This window comes from Lathamus discolor, chromosome Z (assembly GCF_037157495.1).
Source record: "Lathamus discolor isolate bLatDis1 chromosome Z, bLatDis1.hap1, whole genome shotgun sequence".
In the NCBI taxonomy this organism is placed as follows: domain Eukaryota; kingdom Metazoa; phylum Chordata; class Aves; order Psittaciformes; family Psittacidae; genus Lathamus; species Lathamus discolor.
The window spans coordinates 13,343,615-13,362,774 of NC_088909.1; the positions used below are offsets into that span (position 1 = coordinate 13,343,615).

Here is a 19,160-nt window from a genome sequence, read left to right on the forward strand (position 1 = left end):
GAAATAAAGCAATTTAATTTGTTGTAAATTCTAAGCAGCAGAACCACAGGATGCTAGTTAATACATATGTAAAAAAATCCTGTGTCTTAATTATTTGTTTAAAAACAATTGTTTCAGCTGAATTTAGGAGGGGGTTACTGCAAATAGTTACATGAGAAAGTTATAAGCAGTATTATATTTTGATAAGTATAGGGCTTTATATTACCTATGAAGATGGTAACAGGGTAATATTAAGAATTCGTACTGCAGGTTTCAAAAGACTATTTTGAAATAATACTTCAGTGTAAGATAATGGAATAGCTAGGAATATTTTTTCTAATATGATATGACTTACTAGGAACTTTTCTAAACATTACATAATTTGTAAAGGTAAATATGAGAGAATATTAGTCTAGATTGACCAATGAGGTCACTTATCACCTTTATATTGCTTCTATTATCACCTTTATGTTTACTGCCTATGGAAGCCTTTTCACACTCTCTCTGATTTTTCTGGAACAACTCAGGACAAGCCAATCTTTTTGTAAGTGGTTGAAAGGGGATTGTAATAGAGAGAACCCAGAGAACCCTGCACAAAGAATAAAGCTAAAGCAGAATGTTGAGTTTTCTGACTTGCTCTTTTTTAATTTTCCCTTCTAATGAGCATTTTTAATGAGAAGAAATATTATCCACTAGAAGTAGGCAGGAGACTTCACCCTTTTAGCCAAAGAAGGGATTAACTAAAGGAAGCCTTTCTGAAGGATCCTCTGCTACTTGTTTATGTAATTTCAAACATAAATATAAATAAATGGGAGGTTATATGTCATCCTTACATCTTAAGTTTACAGGTTGTTATGTGCAAAGTTTGCCTATAAGTTTCTTAAAGCAGAGCATTGTGTGTTTTTTGTGTGTGTGGTTGTTTTTTTTGTTGTTGTTTTTTTTTTTTTTTTTTTTTTTTTTTTTGTCTTAAAGGACTTAAAACTTTTGAAACCTGGAAAATAAACTTTACTTCATGTGGACAGAAAGCTTGGATTATGATCCAAAAACCTTTCTCCAGTGTAGTGAAAAAAACCTCCCAATAGATCCATGAGTCTTATTTGACTTGTATATTGAGGAAAACCATATCTGATTTCCTCAAATCTCAATTTGTACTTCAGATATGAAATTCAATGTGGAGAGTGTAAGTTCAAGGAATTCATTAGGATTTGTAAAGAACTGTAGAGTTCTGCAGATCTACACAAGCTTTTCGGAGTGAGTTTCACAGTACAGGATGAAGTGTTTTTTTATTTGGTGAGTGTACTCTTGTTATGGAAATGGCTGAATGGAGTTTTCTGGTCTTTGTTGCATCAGACTAGGTTAGGTGGTTGGGTAGTTCCTGTGGTCTCCTGTATTTAGAATTTGTATTCCACAGTGAGTTAGAACCATATATGAAAGTTGTGAAAAAGTAAAAAAAAAAAAAAAAAAGTTGTGTAAGTATTGCTTTTGCTCATGCAGTTGGGAAATAACGAGGGTAAAACTAAGTTTGTTTGTTTGTTTTACAGTTGCTTGAATTTTCACAAGACTATTAACTAGCATTTTTTGAAACATTTCACATGGAAAAGTCGTGACACAGATAATGCTGTGAGAGGTTACTTCCAAAAGGATTCCTTGTATGAAGTGGACTGGGGAAACAATATGTACAAAAAAAAATTGCAACCACTTATCACAAAAAATACATAAGTTTAGCTCTAGTTTAGCTTTTCATTTATTTTCCCTGAAAGTGATATTTCAAAATGTAGGAACTTATACAGGAATAATCTCAGAGTTTTCTTGCTTTCTTTCTGCGAAAACATGCTGTATCTGCTTAAATGTCAGTAACCAGTAATTGTGTATCTGTAAACACTATCAACAGAGAACCTAAATAGTATCTTTGGAGTAGGCTAAAATTAGTTTTCATTACAACCTATTTGTAAATCATTTTAACCAAATATCTCAAGCTGAAAATGTAAATGTGATTTTGTTTTTACAGTAGAGATGAGGTCAGCAGAAGTCTGCAACAAATGTGATTACTTGGGTGGAGGTGACATGATTTACTTAAATCAGGCAATTTCCCTATTAAAGCATTGAAGCCTCAACTCATAACGAGACTGCTTAGCAGATGAACTATAATGTCTTCTAGCATTTGTTATATTAGGTGTTTTGAAAGAAAAGAACAATTATAAGAATGAATGTATTTCCATGTTGAGTGAAAAAAAATAATCCAGCTTTTGCAGCAGGGGTGGCTATTTTTCAGCAGATAAAATAGGACTGCTTCATAAGGCTTTTTTATAAATACTGTACAAGTAAAGATGTGTATATCTATTAATATTTATATAGCCAGATATGACAATGCAAGGATGAATCATTTGAGGGGTTAGTTTCTTACACTCTTCCTCCACTTCAAATGCAGAAATTCTTTCCTTTTCCTTTCCTCCACTCGCAATGCGAACAGCACAGATAGTCTAAACTGCTGTACTGGTGGGTTTTGGGTCTGGTGGTAGTGGTGGTTCCCCCCAACCCCCAGCATGCTACTTCCACTTAACAAGGGTTATTACATTAGCAAAATTTTAAACTGCTGCTCTAGCTTCTTTCCAGTATTATGAGCTGAGCCAGAGGCCGCACAATAAAACCTGATTGATTAGTGAAGACTGTGGTTACAATAACAGTTACCATGTTTTCCATGCATTCCATGGACTGAAACAAGGAAACCCAGAGTTAAATTTGGAACTCTATCTGAGCACGTTAGGGGATGTGTTTGAGTTTGAAGAGGATACACAGCGGTGCTTTTTCTGGGTTGTATTGCTGTTGTGGTATAAGCATCTTTTTGTTCTGAAGCATTTACTCTTGTGGTCAGTCTCAAGTGCTGCAGATAGCATTCTATCTCAAAACTTTGGTCTGATCTAGTGAGATGGTTGTATATTCTGCTCTGCTAAAGGAGATGAGATATGTAAAGACAAGTGCATTTTTTAATTAAACTAATGTTTTATTCTTTGGGTGAAAGCGCAGAAAAAAACCACCTGTACTTTGTTCTGGGCACTGTGGTTCTGAAAGAAGATGGGGGTTACAAAATTCTCTCTGAGACGTTCTGATCTCCTGAACAGCTGTAAGAGCTGAATATTGTGCTCAAGGCTGAACAAACCTAAGAAAAACTTGGAGGAAAAAAGAAGATATTTTAACATAATTAAAGCTTCATTTTAGGGCATTTATTTAGGGCTTATTACTTTGCAGTAGAAAGAGTTGAAAAAAGATGAAAAACACAAGTTGATATAAGTTCATTTTGGTTTTATGTCAATGCAGTATCTCCTTCAGAGGGACCACAAAAATACGTATTTGTTGGGTATAACTGGGTCCTGATCCGAGTCCATGCTGTTTGCAATCATGGCTTGGTGTAATATCAATCTTGTGTTTTCAATTGGAGAAAGAGTGGACTGCTGCAGAGGAGTGGGAAATGTAGTTGTGGTAGACACAGGTGAGAAGAGGTTGAAGTTTTAGATTATCTGCAAAAAGGTGGCTACAAAAAATTCAGCAGGTAAGCCAAATGTAAGAGCATCTGTTCCAAAACTGATGGCTATAAGCAGCACCTCTAAAAAGAGCAGTGTTGATCTTGGTCTGACATTTTCTCTCTGATACCACATCTTACAGCATTGGAAGAATATTTATGAAACTATCATATGTTTTAGTTTGTTTTTTTCAAAACAGTGAAAGGAATCTGGTAATTCTGTTTTCTGTAAAGTTTAAGTAAGGAAGCAAATGTAATACAGCGTCAGTGTAAGGAAAATAACTGGTTAATCCTGACAGTGAATATTGGTTGATATTAAAGCATTGCATACCGTAAAACCTTGGAATTCCAAATAATCCAAAATAACCTTTTAAATTAAACGGGCATTAAATTAAAAATTTAAAGATTTTACTAGCCCTGGAGTGACAGTATATAAAAACAGTCTAGAGTAACTTTTTTCTGTCAGTTATAAAACCATAAAACCAGGGAAGGAGTAAATACAATGAAAACACTGATTAATGTCCCTGTGTTGCAGTGCCACTTCATACTGTTGTAATGCAGACCCTTTCCTCCGGTATTACTCAAGTAATACAAACAAGAAGCATTTATTATCTCCAAAGTAGTGTATGCTATAGAGTGCTGAATAAGGAAGTGAGGTATTGCAGCTGTTATCTTCTGAACTAACTGCTACTGCGTGTTGCATGACCAGCCCTGGCAGGGTTTTTGTTCCCATGAATGAATAGGCTATAAATCTGTCGTAGCTGACACTAGCAGCACTGCTGGAGAGTGTAAAGGGAAAATTTGCAGAGGAATCTTGTGGTCTTTGCTTGCCTGGAAAATGAGTTCAATAAAATGGAGGTGATCAGTGCTTATTTATAGGCCAAACTGATACATCCAGCATTGGCTGTCAGAGTTTAACTTAGTGTTTCCTCATTTATGCTCACTCTGTAAAGCAAAACATGGCACTGTAAAAAGCTTATATAATGCTGTTATACTGTGCTAGTCACTGTTGTCGAAAATAGATAAAGCAAAATAAAGGGAGGAAAAGATAAAAGCACAGATAAAATGCACAGGAAGGAAATGGAAGAGGCTGGTAGATGCTAACACCCTGAGAAGGGATGTGCAGCTGCTCAAAATCATTTTGCTTGAGCCCTAGATGGAAAGCGCTTGGCAATTACTGCTGTGTTGTAACAGCAGATACGTCTTTTGAGCTCTACTGTGGAAGGGAAGCATGCTTTATTCTAGTTGAGGGAAAGGACTGAGAAGCCATCTTTTTTTATGTAGAGTTCCTCCTAACACCAAATCCTAGGTATGCTGGAGCTATATATAATGCGTGTGTGTTCTATTTTATGCAGAGGGCTTGTATGTGGATTAGTGTTATATGGGAAGGTGTTTAAGTAAAACAAATCCTGAATTATAATTTACTGAACAGAAATTTTGATTTTTTTTAACCCTTTTTAAAATAGGTGTTAACAAAACAAACCATTTTTTTAACCTCTTTTTGTTGCTTGATGGCATTTGTTAACAACCTAACCGTAGGTCATTTCAGGCCTTTGAAAATAGTTAAATGCAGCAGCACTAAAACCAGAGACTTGTGAAGTAGGGATAACAGTGCAGTGCTAATTTCTTCTTTAAAAGGGCCTGGGAAAAAAAAAAAAAAAAGAAAAAGGAACACCAAAAGCTAGTACAAACCCTATACATAGCGCACTGCCTGTGCATAACACCGAATCTGTCATAGAATAGTTATGGCTGGAAAGGACCTTAAGATTATCTAGTTCCACCTCCCCTGCCATGGGCAGGGACACCTCACACTAAACCATCCCACCCAAGGCTCTGTCCAATGCTTCAGGGATGGAGCATTCACAGCTTCTCTGGGCAACCCATTCCAGTGCCTCACCACCCTTACAGTGAAGAACTTCCTCCTTATATCCAATCTAAACTTCCCCTGTTTAAGTTTTAAACCGTTACCCCTTGTCTTATCGCTACAGTCCCTAATGAAGAGTCCTAATAACAACTGCAGCTGAACTAGGGCTGGCGGAGAGAGTTTCACCTGTAAATAATTAAAAACTTTAAAGATTTTAAACTCACCTGATGTAAAGTAGGAGTGGCTCCACCTAGCAAGTTTCTGCAACTTGCTCCACTGGAGTTGGGCTAGCGATGGGTTTGAATAGGAAGCGTGAAGAATTTAAAAAGTAGGTTCACTGGAAAATTGCAGTGAAAGACTATTTTCCTGTTCCTAATAATTTATCAATTGTTCTAAGCTTGCTGCCTATAGCTATAATTCTTGCTGTATTCAAAGGAATTGGAGTAAAATCTAGTGTTTATATTTCTGTGCCGCAGAACACTGAAGACCTGTGAACTGTACTGCTTTTGCCTTTGATAGAAGTGACCTCTGCCTGAAAACAGAGAAGATGTGGAATAACTCCTGGAGTAAGTGAACTTAATGTGTGACATAATGATGCACTGGGGATATTTGTTGTTATTTTGAGTAAGTACTTTAAAAATGAGTAATACTGCGAGAGCCTGAGAGACTGTTGTATCAGTCTTTGATCAGTTGTATTTCTGCAACCAATTTTTCTGTAAATGTAGTTGGCCAGATTTATAAGAACAGTAACTATAACTTTCCTTCGATCAGAGGAATTTGCTGTGAAATGAGAAACAGGAGAAGAGTGAAATTGGTAATCTTTAATTTCTCTCAAGACTTTTCTCAGTTTGTGCGTTCGATTAAGTGAGCACTTTAAAAAAAACAGACTTGCAGTATATTTCTTTAGTTTTGCAAAACCTGTTAGTCCGAGTGGTAAAATTGAAATGCCTTGCCTTGCATCTCTTTATGGAAGTTGAAATATTTACTGTTTTTTCTCTTTTCTAGCACTCTACAATTTAATTCAGTATCTCAGTTAGTACAAACTTAGCAGAAAGAGAAATACAATTTTCTTTTGTTCTGATACTGGTTATTATACTAGTAGAGAAAATATTTTTAAGACCTTTTGGGCTGTTCAACATACAGACGGGCTTTGAAGGGAGTTTCAAATAGGAATGCCAAATTAAGTAATAATAGTCATTACTGGGCTTTTTCACATATCATTCAGAGCTACTCCAGGGGCAATGCTTGAGTCATACGTAAAAATAATATTTGACCTTTTGTGACCTATTCTATTTCCAGTGTCTTGTATCCTGTGATTTAATGAATGAGCCTGTAAATTTTCTTTGTAAACATAAAAAACCCTCTACAACCCAACAGTCCAAACCACATTTGCTTGCTTTGATACATCTTTGTAATTCCAAGAAAATCTGGAATGTGAAAATAGTTTCTGATAAGGTCTTTCTTTTAGGTGTGTAATAATAAAAATTTCTTCTTTTTGTAACAATAGCTGAACCATATAAACATTGTTCTACCCTACAGTTTAAGAGCTGGAGCATAGGTTTTGTTAGTGATGACCCTGTTTCCATTTTTGCTATTGAGCTTTCAAAAAAGGTATTAAATATTTGCAGTATAATTGTTGGTTTATTAAAACAAGTGGTTTCCTTTCCTTTAAGTTAACAGGTCTTAGGCCTAAGTGTCTGTTGTCACTGAAATGTGTGGATTATCCTTCATTTCGTCATGCAGTTCTTGTGCACGGTGGTGGATACATTTTTCTTGTGAAGAGAAGAGTATTATTTGTTGTCTGTAAAGAGCATGTGCCTGAATTCTGCAGACTCCAGTGGGAAGTCCTAGTGGATTAGGAACACTACCTCAGATTCAAACCTCACATAAACAGGTGCTAATTTTTTTGAAGCATGGGATTCTTTCTGGCTTGTGCTTTTCAGGCAGGTGTTGAAAGAAGTTACTGTGGTGAATGTCCACGTACAGGAGATGAGTGTGCACTTTCTAGAGCACCAGGATGCCCAAGTTTAGGATGCACTTCTTTTGTGCATTTGTGTCAGTATAAATGGAAGACAAATACTTTCCAAAAGCAACCATAAAGTTGTCTCAAACAGATTTTTCTTTACTCTTGAATAAGAACATGTACATTTTCCATTATTTTCTTAGAATATACTTGTACCATTTACTTACACTTTTCTAGTGTAACACAAATCGTGTGGTGATTATTCATCACATCACGGTGGTGCTCCCTAATTACCTACAGCTACAAGTTCTTAAATACAATATATCAGGCGGGAAACAAGGTAGGTGATAATGACAGGCACTTGCCAATGGAGCCTGAAGTAATAAGTGTTGTAGGATGTGCCAGCTGCCTTTCTTTATGTGTGCATGTCCGTGTGAATGAAGAAGGATTAAGGAAGGCTGTTGGAAAGACCCTGACAACAGATAGCGATAAACTGAAAAGTTTAGCCATATATATATATGTGTGTGTGCGTGTGTATGTGTATTTTTATCTGAGACAAATAAAGAGGAAGCCAAAGCAGTAAAAAGGTGTTTGTATTGAAATGTTAATATTTAAAATATGTATTAGGTTTTGCACATATAAAACTGCAATTGTATAAAGTAATTTTTTTCTAGTTACTGTGGACTATACTAAATGTGAGAGTATATATATGACAATGTACTTTTGAATATGAATGTGTGCAGGCACACATCTGTAAGTGATGACCCTAAGTAAGAATTTTTGTGGGGGCTGTGTAGGAAGGTGTATTCAAGTGGTCATAGTCACAGTGCCTGGTTGAAAACCCTGGTAATCCATGAGTGCAGCACTGTGTGACTACATTAACACTTCCCAATAAAGGATGGCAAGTGGGCAGATTTGCATGCAAATTAAATTTTCAATAATATTTTTGCATGCAACTTCCATTACAGTTGGGCAACTTTACACGATTGAAACTGATGACTAAGAAAAAGCATTTATAATTTAGTAAATTACAACAGCAATGCCTGTAATCACCCAGGTTAGCTGCTAAAGTGCCTCTAGGGGTTTGATTAGAAGGAGGAGAACCTTTAAGAGGCTGACAAGGCGTTATCAAGCACTGCGAATTGAAACAGTAAGAGAAGCTGTTATAGCCTGGGCTTAGTGAAACAAACCAATGTAATGCAGGCAACTTCTGATCAGTGAAACAAGATTTGATCAATCAAACAGTAAAGAGCTGTTAATGGTATAATAGCTGCATCAGAACCAAGGCCACATCTTGTTAAACTGTGTCTACAAGACATTATTAAATGCCTAATGAAAATAAAAGGTGTTTGGTGACATCAATACAAGGAAAAGTGTAGCATTTAGGATACCGGACTCTGAGAAGTATAGAAAGTTCAAAAATTCCCATGGACCTTTCAAATGTCATTGTTGCATTTTTTTTGTTGTTGCTATTTATTTATTTAACATTTACATCTATAAAATAATTGTTTAGTATTTACATCATGCACAGTTCTTGCATGTGATCCATGTGAAAATGGAAATTAATAATGCTGAGTCAAAACTCAGAATATACTGCCCTCTCCTGACAACTGGGTCAGTCTTGGAACGTGCAAGTGAAATACTTCATTAATTTTTGTTTGAAATCTTGGTGCTTGATCCTTCAGTCTTACAATAGCATAACTTAAAAATGCTCTTCCATTCTGATAGTGTGTTTTATTTTGTCTTTGCTTATGAAAAACTTACTGAGGATATTATTTTCTGACAATTATAAGTTGATCATGCCCTGTCCAAAACAGATCCTTATGACATTTTAAAAATATTTCCCCAATTTCTTGTTATCAGTTTACTTAAATTCGGAACTGGATCATTGTCAGATTGTTGAAGATCATGAAAATCGTGACTGAAAGTGTTGACAAGGTGATAATGAAATTTGCATCTCTCTTCTCCATAACCAGGTTACTTTTTTTTAAGAGGATACAATGACCAGTGTTAACTAAAAGTAGAAGGAAGTGCATGAGAAATTCCTAGGGATTGTATTGGGTAGTAAATTGTTCATACTGCACAGTAGGGGGTTATTGTTAAAATATTAGGTTCTTCAACATGTTTGAAGACAGGTTGCATTTTGTGAAATCCCAGTTACAGAAACCAGTACTTTTTTTTTTTTTTTTTGTCTGATACTGAGATCACCTCATGATCTGTTCTTAGGGCATAGTCAAAAAAGGTTGAGTATAAACCCTGCTATTTTTTCCATTTATTCTGAGATGGTGGATCATGAAGAAATGAAAACCTTCTTGTCAATTATTTGGAAAACCTCATTGAATCTTTCTTGCCTTCAACAGGGTATGTCTGATGTCCTTTCGAGAGCTAATGGCTCTATTATTTATATGCCCCACTATGCCCCATATAGTTGTCTCTTCCATTTCTGTTATTCTTTCTGCAGACCTAGGAGTGGTCAAGCAGTAGAAATTTTTGTTGGCAGGTGACTACATTCTCTGCGTCCTATATATAAGACTACTGCTGCAATACCTAGAAACACCCATAAAGAACTATTTCTGCTTCATATATTACATGTATGACTGCATTTCTTAGAACTTTAGAAGTAGAGGGTCTCCAAAAATCTTCCTTTGTTCAGGGGTCATGATATATCTGTAGCAGTCCAGGAAAAAAACCAGAAGTATTGCCTTTAGCTCCAGAAAACAAAGCTTAATACAAAAGCAGGTCTGTGTATCACTACACTAAGGATTAGTATGGCTGGGAGATGATTATGAGGATAAGTAAGTGGAAAAGTTTGCACCAAAGTGCAATGATAGAACATGCAGCAGCTCTAATATGCAAAAGCTTGGACAAGATTTTGATGAAACTCTCACATGACTATGTAAACTTGTACACATTTCATGCAACATACCTGTTAAATTCAGTGCTTATGTAAGTTTCTTGCTCTACCTCCTTTGTCTGGTAGTAAATCATGACTATAAAACCCTGTCTTATATTGTTTGGGTTTTGGTTTGGTTTTTTAACTTTTTTTAAAATGTAAATTATGTCCAATGTTGCTGCTGTGAGTATACAAGCACATAGATTAGTAATCTGAGGTAGGAGTGTGAGCTTCTTCCTAGCTAAGGGCTGCTGAGAGCAGCTGGTCCCTCTTCCACCTGTATTTTAGGATTGATGTTTGAATTCTGTTTCTAGGACAGAGTGGTGTTTATATTTTCCTGCAATAAACGGCCAAGCCTACTTTAGTAGGCACTTAGCCACAGTGTGCCATCTCTCTCCTTTACCCCAAATTGTCAAATTTTGTGCATGCAAATATATATATTTATAATGGTACTAGGTAGTTCTACACATGGGAGTTGTGCTTCAGATATTGTCATAATGAGTCATGACAATCTAAAAATATATACATCAAATTTTAAATATGACACTTGTACTATTTTTGGAGCTATGATATTAGTTTTCCCAGATAGGTACTGTGTATAGGCACTGGAGGAATGTGTGTGTTTATACACTGCTTTTGGGCATATTTATGTTAATGAAAAATAAGATAGTGCTGTCTTGATACAATATGATGCTTTGCAGCTCAGAGGCCTGTAAAGGTGTCTCTGTTCATGTTAGTATCAATCTGGTGGAGAAGGTGCTAATCCAGAGCTGAGTTCCTGAGTGACTGGTGAGAGGTGACATAAAACCTATGCAGTCACAAATGAAAAAGTCTTTTTATTTATTTAGGCTATAAAGTTGCAGAAGAATCTGTACTGCATGTGTATCAAACTGCCATCCCTTGGGACAGAGATAAGACTGACAATAAGGAAAAGAACTTCAAAGAAATACTAAAATAATAGTTCTTAACAAGATAAAACCTGTTCCTCATTGTTAAATAATCCTGCTTTTTCAATATACTATTACTAATGCTGCTGGTAGCTACTTTACCACTTCTAGCAAATGCTGAAATGTTGGACTGTTGACCAGTTAGCATTAATACAGTTATTTGTGAACTGCATACAATAATGTAATTTGCCCAATCACACCTTTCACATTTAATTATTCATACAAACTACATAAAGAGATACTGTAATATTGGTTATGCAGATTCAGTGCAAACAGCATATTGGTGCAAATAGTACTTGAAAGGAAAGGTAGAATTTTTATTGCCCATTCAGAGGAAAAAGGAATCCTAAAATGTAGCCAAGAGTAAAATGACAAGACTTAGTGAAAAGCTGGAACACTGATCAATGCAAGTGCCATATGTTAATCCACCACAAATATTTTTATTCAACTGTCTAAAAGTTCTTTTGATATAAAGAGATGGGCAAAATGAAGGTGTTTCTGTGCTTTTAGTTTCATTAGATATGTAAACAAATCCTCATAAAATTAATGACACTTAATATTAAATGAATGTGAGATAGATTTAACTCTTGGTTGGTTGTTCTGAGCCCTTCCAAATTAGTAGGTAATTGGCAGGATAGCACTATGTAATATTTTAGCTGTGGAATCAGTGTATTGCTATTAACAAAATATTAAAGACTTGCTAAGTGTGTATGTGAAAGTATAGAGATATTCCTGGTTTTCATCTGAAAACAAAAGCAAAAGTGTCTGTCCCTGACTGGTTACTGTTTTCAATGTAAGAGAGTGATTAAAGAACTCCATTCTTTGCACCCTTTTTATATAGAAAGGGGAATGCTTTACAAAGCTTTGACTTGAGCATCTCAGTTGCTCTGCCTTCTTGTAGATCCCTTCTGCAATGCAATCTTGGCTTCTTCATGCACATAGTTGAAGTGTTATAAGCCGGTGAGATGGGGCTTCAAGATAAAAATAGAGTTTAATCTGTAATTTGCCACAGAGAAGAGAGAAATCACTTGCCAAGAATGAATACAATCTCCTCAGCCTGAGCTGATGAGCTTTAAATTCTGCCCAAGGTTCTGTGTCAGTGTACTGTTGTTACCTTTAATGGCCTTGAAGCAGCCTTCATTCTCTGGTCATGGTTCCAAATATGTCCCTTTGTTAGCTGAGATAATTTCCTCCTCCCTCACATGTAAACAAGGTTTTGCAGTAATAGATGGTTCCTGCTCAGAGTTTGCCAGACAACGGAATTCTCTAAGGAGGCTTAAGAAGTCCTCCTCTTAAAAAATGTCCAATTTAACGGCTGTATTTAGGTGTTTGAAGCTATACAGTGTTTGCAACAACTATGATGTCTCTATTATGATAATGGAAGAAAGCTGCGTTATGAAATAAATGCATTCTGGGTTTTCCTTGGCAACATAATATAAGAATCGTTCTGCATGTTGGTACTGAAGAATCAAAAAAAATCCATTTAGTAAGTCGATGTGAACACTGTTTCTTGTCATGTGGTTAATGGATCTACTGTTGTATTTGTGTTCTTTCCAGCTCTGCTGCCTTACATCAATGAAAAATTATGTTTTTTCTTCAATGGCACAACACTAGTCATCTTTATATTCAACGTATTCCAGTTCAGATCTTTCAGTATAAAATGTCTACCATTTTACTGGTTTTGAGTCATTTTCCTGGTCTGTGGTAATAGTGGGAGAAAATGGTCATCTTTCTTGATTATTGATGCTGCATTTAATAAGTTCAGTTTACTATGGTCATGTTGTGTGAACAAATGCACTTTTTTTTTTTTAGTATGTAATGCTGGCTGGAAACATGGCTGTTTGAGTCTACTCTCGGTTTTCTTCTGTTTAAAGCAACAATAAATCTTTTCCCCTTATGGATATAATATTTATACCCAATTCTTCCCTTTCCCAAAAGCTGTTGCTTACTGGCTGGGCAGATTTAGGAAACAGTGAAAATCTTTATGGAAAGCAGTTACAGTGCATGAATAGGAGGCATTCTTCATATTTAAAGAGGTCAAATTGATTTTTGTGTGTGTGTGTGTGACAGAATTTGCTCCTGGGGTGAGACTTTGAAGTAAAATTTCAAAGCATTGACTAGGGGTGCAGCTCTGCAGCTTCTTATTGACTTTGTTCAGAGATCGGGAGCTAAAACTGCATGCTGCACTTTGAAAATTTACCCATAAGTATTGAGTTTTACCTCAGAATAATTTTTTTCCAATAATTTAATAAACCCCTGAGAATGTGATTTATAATGGAAGTGCTGACATACTTAAACTTAATGTTATTCACTGAAAATTAATAAGATCTTTAAACAGAACTTGGGCAAAACCTTCAACTCATGAGTATCCTTCAGTTAATTCACAGGAAAAATTTCAGAGATGCAAATTCAGAATCCTCAGAACACTGTGTTATAGTGGCCATGTCAATAGTTATATCATATTTTATTTTGTTCCTTATACTTAGCATTATCTTCCAGTTCATAGGAGAGTGTTTCTGAACACCTAGCTATTTACCAAACATATATGTACATTGTGGAATTGAGCTTGTCAAACATAGAAGCTCATTGTGAGGGGCATTTGTATATAATAACAGCATGATGGATTCTTTAATATAAAGGTGTCAACAAGATCAGTGCTGTTACAATCTTGTTTGTTTGAGTAGAACCTCAGAAAATAACATAATCCAGTCTAGAAATTGTACTGACAATGTCCAGAACAATGATTTTGAGTCCTGGCATGTTTGCTGTGCTGCTTCCTCTTGCTCCTTTGTGCCTCCTATGTACTTCTCCCCCATGTTTCTCCGTGGTAAAGCAACTGCAATGAGACTCTAATAAATGCATTTGGAAAGAGTGATGGGGCAGTAAAGAATATAGGAATAACTGGTCTTAGAGATGAAGGATGAATTCTGATTACAGAGGTTTGGGAAAACTGACCTTAATTTCTGAGCCCTGCAAAGAAGACTAGATTTTTCTGAGTATTTGTAGTTGTTTTGTGCTGTTTAGGTGGTAATTGTCCTTTGTTGTACTAGATAGAAAAGGGATTTTCTAGATATAATTGTTAGCTATAAAACTGGTCATGGCTTCTTTGCTCTCCCATCACATCTCGACTACTGGGTTACTTGTGCAGGAACCAATGAAGGGAAAATGATAGCAACATCTGTATCTAAAATATTGTATTGTGGGTTGATGATATCAGTGTTAGTAATGAAATCAAAACATAGTATGTGAAATAGCATCTCCTTAGATGAGCATTTTAAAAACGAGTTTGAAGGAGAATGGTGTGCTGGACCTGTGGATCTTTGCAGAGCTTATGGAAGGCAGTGTGGGAGCAAGCATGTAGATAAATTTGAAAAAGAAGTAACTAAATGCATCTTTTTTCCTTAAAAAAAAACCCCTGTTGCCCAAATACTATCATTTAATATTTTTAGTCACAATAGAACTTGTGAATGTCATGATCAATTTATATGATTTTCTGTTAAAAAACCAAACAAAACCCATGCATCTGGACTGACAAGCTGTATGCCAAGATTCAGCCAGATACAATTTTAAATGTCCAAGACATTAAACATGCCCTGAAATTGAGCTTTTAATGAAGGTGCCATCTCGGCCTCAGTTATAGTGAATGCAGTGTAACACACTGCAAAGAATTTATCATGCTGGATCTCAACTGCAAGTAGGTTACACTAATCTAAAAGTAAATATACTGGAACTGTGCTGAAGTTAATGCTTGGGAGGTGATTTTTTCCATCACATATCCTGTCCTGCCTGCGTACTTTGTTTATAGTAATGTATTTCTGATGACTACATGAATTTTGCCAAACTTCAAGAAAAAAAGAGAAAAAAAAATAAAATGTGTGTGCTGTGTGCTTGGTATGCATTGTTTGGTTTCTTTCATTAATTCTTGCTGGCATTCTGGATGCTCAGATGAACAATAGCAGTAGCCTGTAAAGATCAATACCAGATTGCTGATAGTGCCTATCTATTCAAAGAGTAGATTATTTGATAAATGGTTTGGTCCATATGTTTTGACATTTGTTAGCTGTATAGCCCAGACCAACTGCTAGAACTCTAGTTCCATCATAAAAAGCAGGAGCAACAAATAGAATATTTCCTTTTTGCTACAAAATCCTATATACTGTAGTTTTAAAGCTACAAGTAGTAGATTTCAAGAAAGAAAACAAAAAACTTCAAGTTGTTAAAAGTTCACGTTTTTTCTTAAGCTTTGTAATTACAGTCTGTGAATAAAATATACGCGATTTATATTTTATGGCTTTATAGTTGACAGGATTTAGATCTCATAAAATTGTAATCCATTTTTTATATTGGTGTCTCTATATAGTGGATCAAATGGGATCCTCTGAGAGAACTTGCTTCTCTCTTCACCCAATACTTTCCTTCTCTCAAATAAAAGCCATGGGAAATTTAATGAAAGATATGCAGTGACAAGAATATCAAGAGCAGACTCAGAAGTTAATGAAACTTCAAGAAAGCATCTGGAAGTTTACACAAGTTCAGATTTAAATTTCTAAAACTTGGATCAAAATTCTGGATTGTTTTTGAAAGACATATACACCTTCATTCTCAAATGCCTTATAAAAATATATGTTCAAGTGCAGGTTTCTGCACTTTGCATATATACAGAGGACATTTTGCCATTTGTCACTGGTAAATTAAAATGAGCTGTTTTTAACTGAAATGGCTTTTAAGGGAGACAGGGTTAGAATTTCTGGAATAGGAATGACAAATTCCTTTCAACTTTCTTTTTACCCAAGACGGTGATAAACAAGAAAGTTGGTCTGAGAATGAGATAAGATGAGTTGAGGCTGATAGCTTTCCTCCATAAAATGGAGAGGAACATGAAGAGAAGGATACTCTGGGCTAGAAGAGGTATTTCTGGATAGTTCTAAGAATGTATGAGATTTAACGTAGTTAAATACTATCCTGTGTATGTTGTTCTTTCACTACTAGTTTTGATCATTCAGAGGTAGCTTAATATAGAATGTTGGAAAATGTGTGTTTCAACAGGGGGCTTGATCACTCACTAAAAGGTACATACTGTATTATTTACTGTTTAAGGAATGGTGTTATGTAAGCTAGTATTAGAGAAAGGTCTCTGCTTTTCTGTTTTCTTTTTTTTTTTTTTTTTTGACTTGAAGGAGGAATGTAAAATGTCAGTATTTCTCCTTTACTTAAAGGAGAAATTGGCAGCAAGTAGATATAAGATCCCTGAACCACTGCTTTCAGAATCAGCTTAAAATAGCCACTTTCTTGTTTTCCTGGTGTATATATGAAACAGGTGTATTAACATATTAATGATCAGATGTTATATTTAGCTCTGCATTTTAAGAATCTTTAGCAACGTAGAAAAGGATGATTTGACAGGCTTAATTCAACACTGGGCAACAAATAAAGCTTATAATGAAATTAACATAAATCATTAGCATTAATCATTCAGTATTATTGATAGCTATATAAAGAAATGTATCATAGCCCTGCAAGTAAAGAAGAGAAGAGCAATGCTTCTTGCCAGCTGTCCTGATGAGCTATGAGCCCATATGGTAGTGGTACTGGCTTTCCTTTCTAATTTTCCTCCTCTGCTCGAGCTGTCAGAAGTTCCTCTCCCTCCTTTTCTTTCCCACAGACTGCAGAGATAGCTTCTATGCCATTTTTTTGAAAATGCCAGCATTTTAGAATGGATCTGACTCCATCAATGTCTATGACTGTCATTAGCCATGTGTCCAACATGAGCAAACTAGCTAGGTGACAATTAACATGCAGTCTACATTCATCATTTTCAATTTAGTAACCTTCACTTCTACCTACGCTTTCATCTCCAAACAAAACCTACTAAGAGTTTTCCACACTGGTAAGCAACATACTCTTAAAATAGCATTTGGAAATCATGTATTGAGAAACGTGTGTATTTGGAATTTGTCATGAAAAAATCGATTAATTGCAGGTGTGTTCCAGGGTCTTCAGCCATTATTCCCTGGATAGTTTTTTCATTTGCTTGCTTCCTCTTCCATCTCAACCCTCCCAAAAAAAAAAAAAAAAAAAAAAAAAAAAAAAAAAAGAAAAAGGGAAAAAATCAAAATAGTTGAGATTAAAATAATTAAATTAATACTGCTGGTGCTGGAAGCTTTTGAGAACCTGGAGTTACTCAGTCGTCTTTATATACTTGAAGAAAAGTTCAGTGAAACATTAGGTAAACAAGGGTACAGGGAGTAAGTAGTGGGACTGACAGTATATATCCTAAAGCTATAATGTCAGATGCTTGTTATAATCATAGACACTGCATACTTTCTTCGTAGTTTTGGCATGCTTTCAAGTGTTAGACAAATCTTCACAATCAGCAGTGCTCAGACTCAGTGCTGTGAGAACATGAGCAAAGTAGGTACACTGGGGAGGTAACACAGAGTTAGTCTTTGGATGGCAGTGATGAAAATTTCCTCCTTTTCTATTGTTTTATATATTTACCTTTTTATTTCTTTATATTGTATGAGCAATACAATGTCTCAATTTTTCTACTTAAAAAGAAATATAAAATGGGTTGCAATTAAGAAAGCCATGCATATGCAAGCAATTTTTACATTTATTTGTAGTTTCTATTACAGTTGGTTCTTTATTTTTACCTTTAAAGTGTCTGAGCACATGAAAAATAAGGGTTTTCCGTTCTTAATTCAAGATCACACAATATATAAGGAAAATAGTTGTTGTCAGAGCATTGTACAATAGCACAGTACTGTCAGCTGTCCTTAAAATGTCTTTTTAAGTGTTTTGGCTAAAAGGATCTGATATACTTAAATGTGGGTTACTAAATATAAGTTACTGGACTTTCTGTTGAATAATTAAATGTCCTTTTTCAAAGAACAAGATTCTGCCTTCTATTGCCATAAAATATTCTTCATTTTCAAGTTAGTTATGTGAAGAGGAGCATAAAGAAAACAGGTGCTTGAAGGGAGCATGTATGAATGTAGGAAAGAATCCTATACTTCGTCACTCTTGGGCAATCATGTGTTCACCTCTTAAATTTGCATGGGACCTTAATCTCCAGTATAGAAATACATACCATTCCCTTATGCTCAAAGTCAGTGTTGCAGGGGAGCATAATAGCCAGGACTGGTATCCTATACCAACGTGAACAGATCCCTTAATTTCATGGTTTAAAAAATACTTGAGTTGACCTCAGTATAATTCCTGTATTTCAGTCATTTAGGTGTCATGGCTCAGTAATCATTCATTAACTATAGTGCTTTTCAAATGAAGAACTGAGATGAAAATTTTTCTTAATGATGACAAGTGATGTAATTTAGTTTTATTCGTATATTATAGTGGTGCCCGCTAGCGCCACTGTAGTTAAAAGACTGTCGGTGGTTTCATTATAAACCCTTATTTTGAGAGGGTTTATCACTCAAAAATTGATTTTTAGACTTAAAACTGCCACCCAAGGTCTAAGTCCTTGAGGTTGTTTTTAGATACAAATTGGCATTTTGGGAGAAAAAGAGGAAAGGTTGATAGTTTCTCAACTGTAAGAACAAAACTGAGCATTTTCATTTCAGATTTGTATTTGTGTTTTTATCATACTAAAAATCACTTCATCCATTTCAACACCAAAGAAAAAAGCCACTGTCAAGTACTTTTTGACCAAAGAAAGGCTGCAGATCTTATTAACTACTGTGTAAAAACTGAATTGGGCTGAGGCTTGTAAAAGCAAGTCCATGGCTTGAAAAATCCCATGATGTTTGATAAAGGTCGAAATCTCTTTGCGTGTAATCATATAGGAAATCGGGGCAGGGATGAAGCAAGGCCTCCTCATTCTCTATGATAGGCAACACAGTCAAAACAGATGTGTTGTTTTCCCTTGTACTGTGAAGAAGCTGCAACAAAACCGTTACTAACATTGACCTAATGGTCAAATTTCCTGCTGTGAGTCTCAAAAAATGACCTAATAAACATTAAAAATTGATAGGTGGAAC

General features: G+C 35.5%; 1 long non-coding RNA gene across 2 annotated transcripts in view; it reads left to right on the forward strand.

Moving 5' to 3' along the window:
• Window positions 1-19,160, forward strand: part of LOC136004615 (uncharacterized) — a 232,861-nt gene that overhangs the window by 98,606 nt on the left and 115,095 nt on the right. For both annotated transcript variants that reach the window (XR_010608554.1, XR_010608553.1), the window contains exon 4: window positions 5,837-5,926. This is a non-coding gene — a long non-coding RNA (uncharacterized LOC136004615). The remainder of the gene's footprint in view (window positions 1-5,836; window positions 5,927-19,160) is intronic.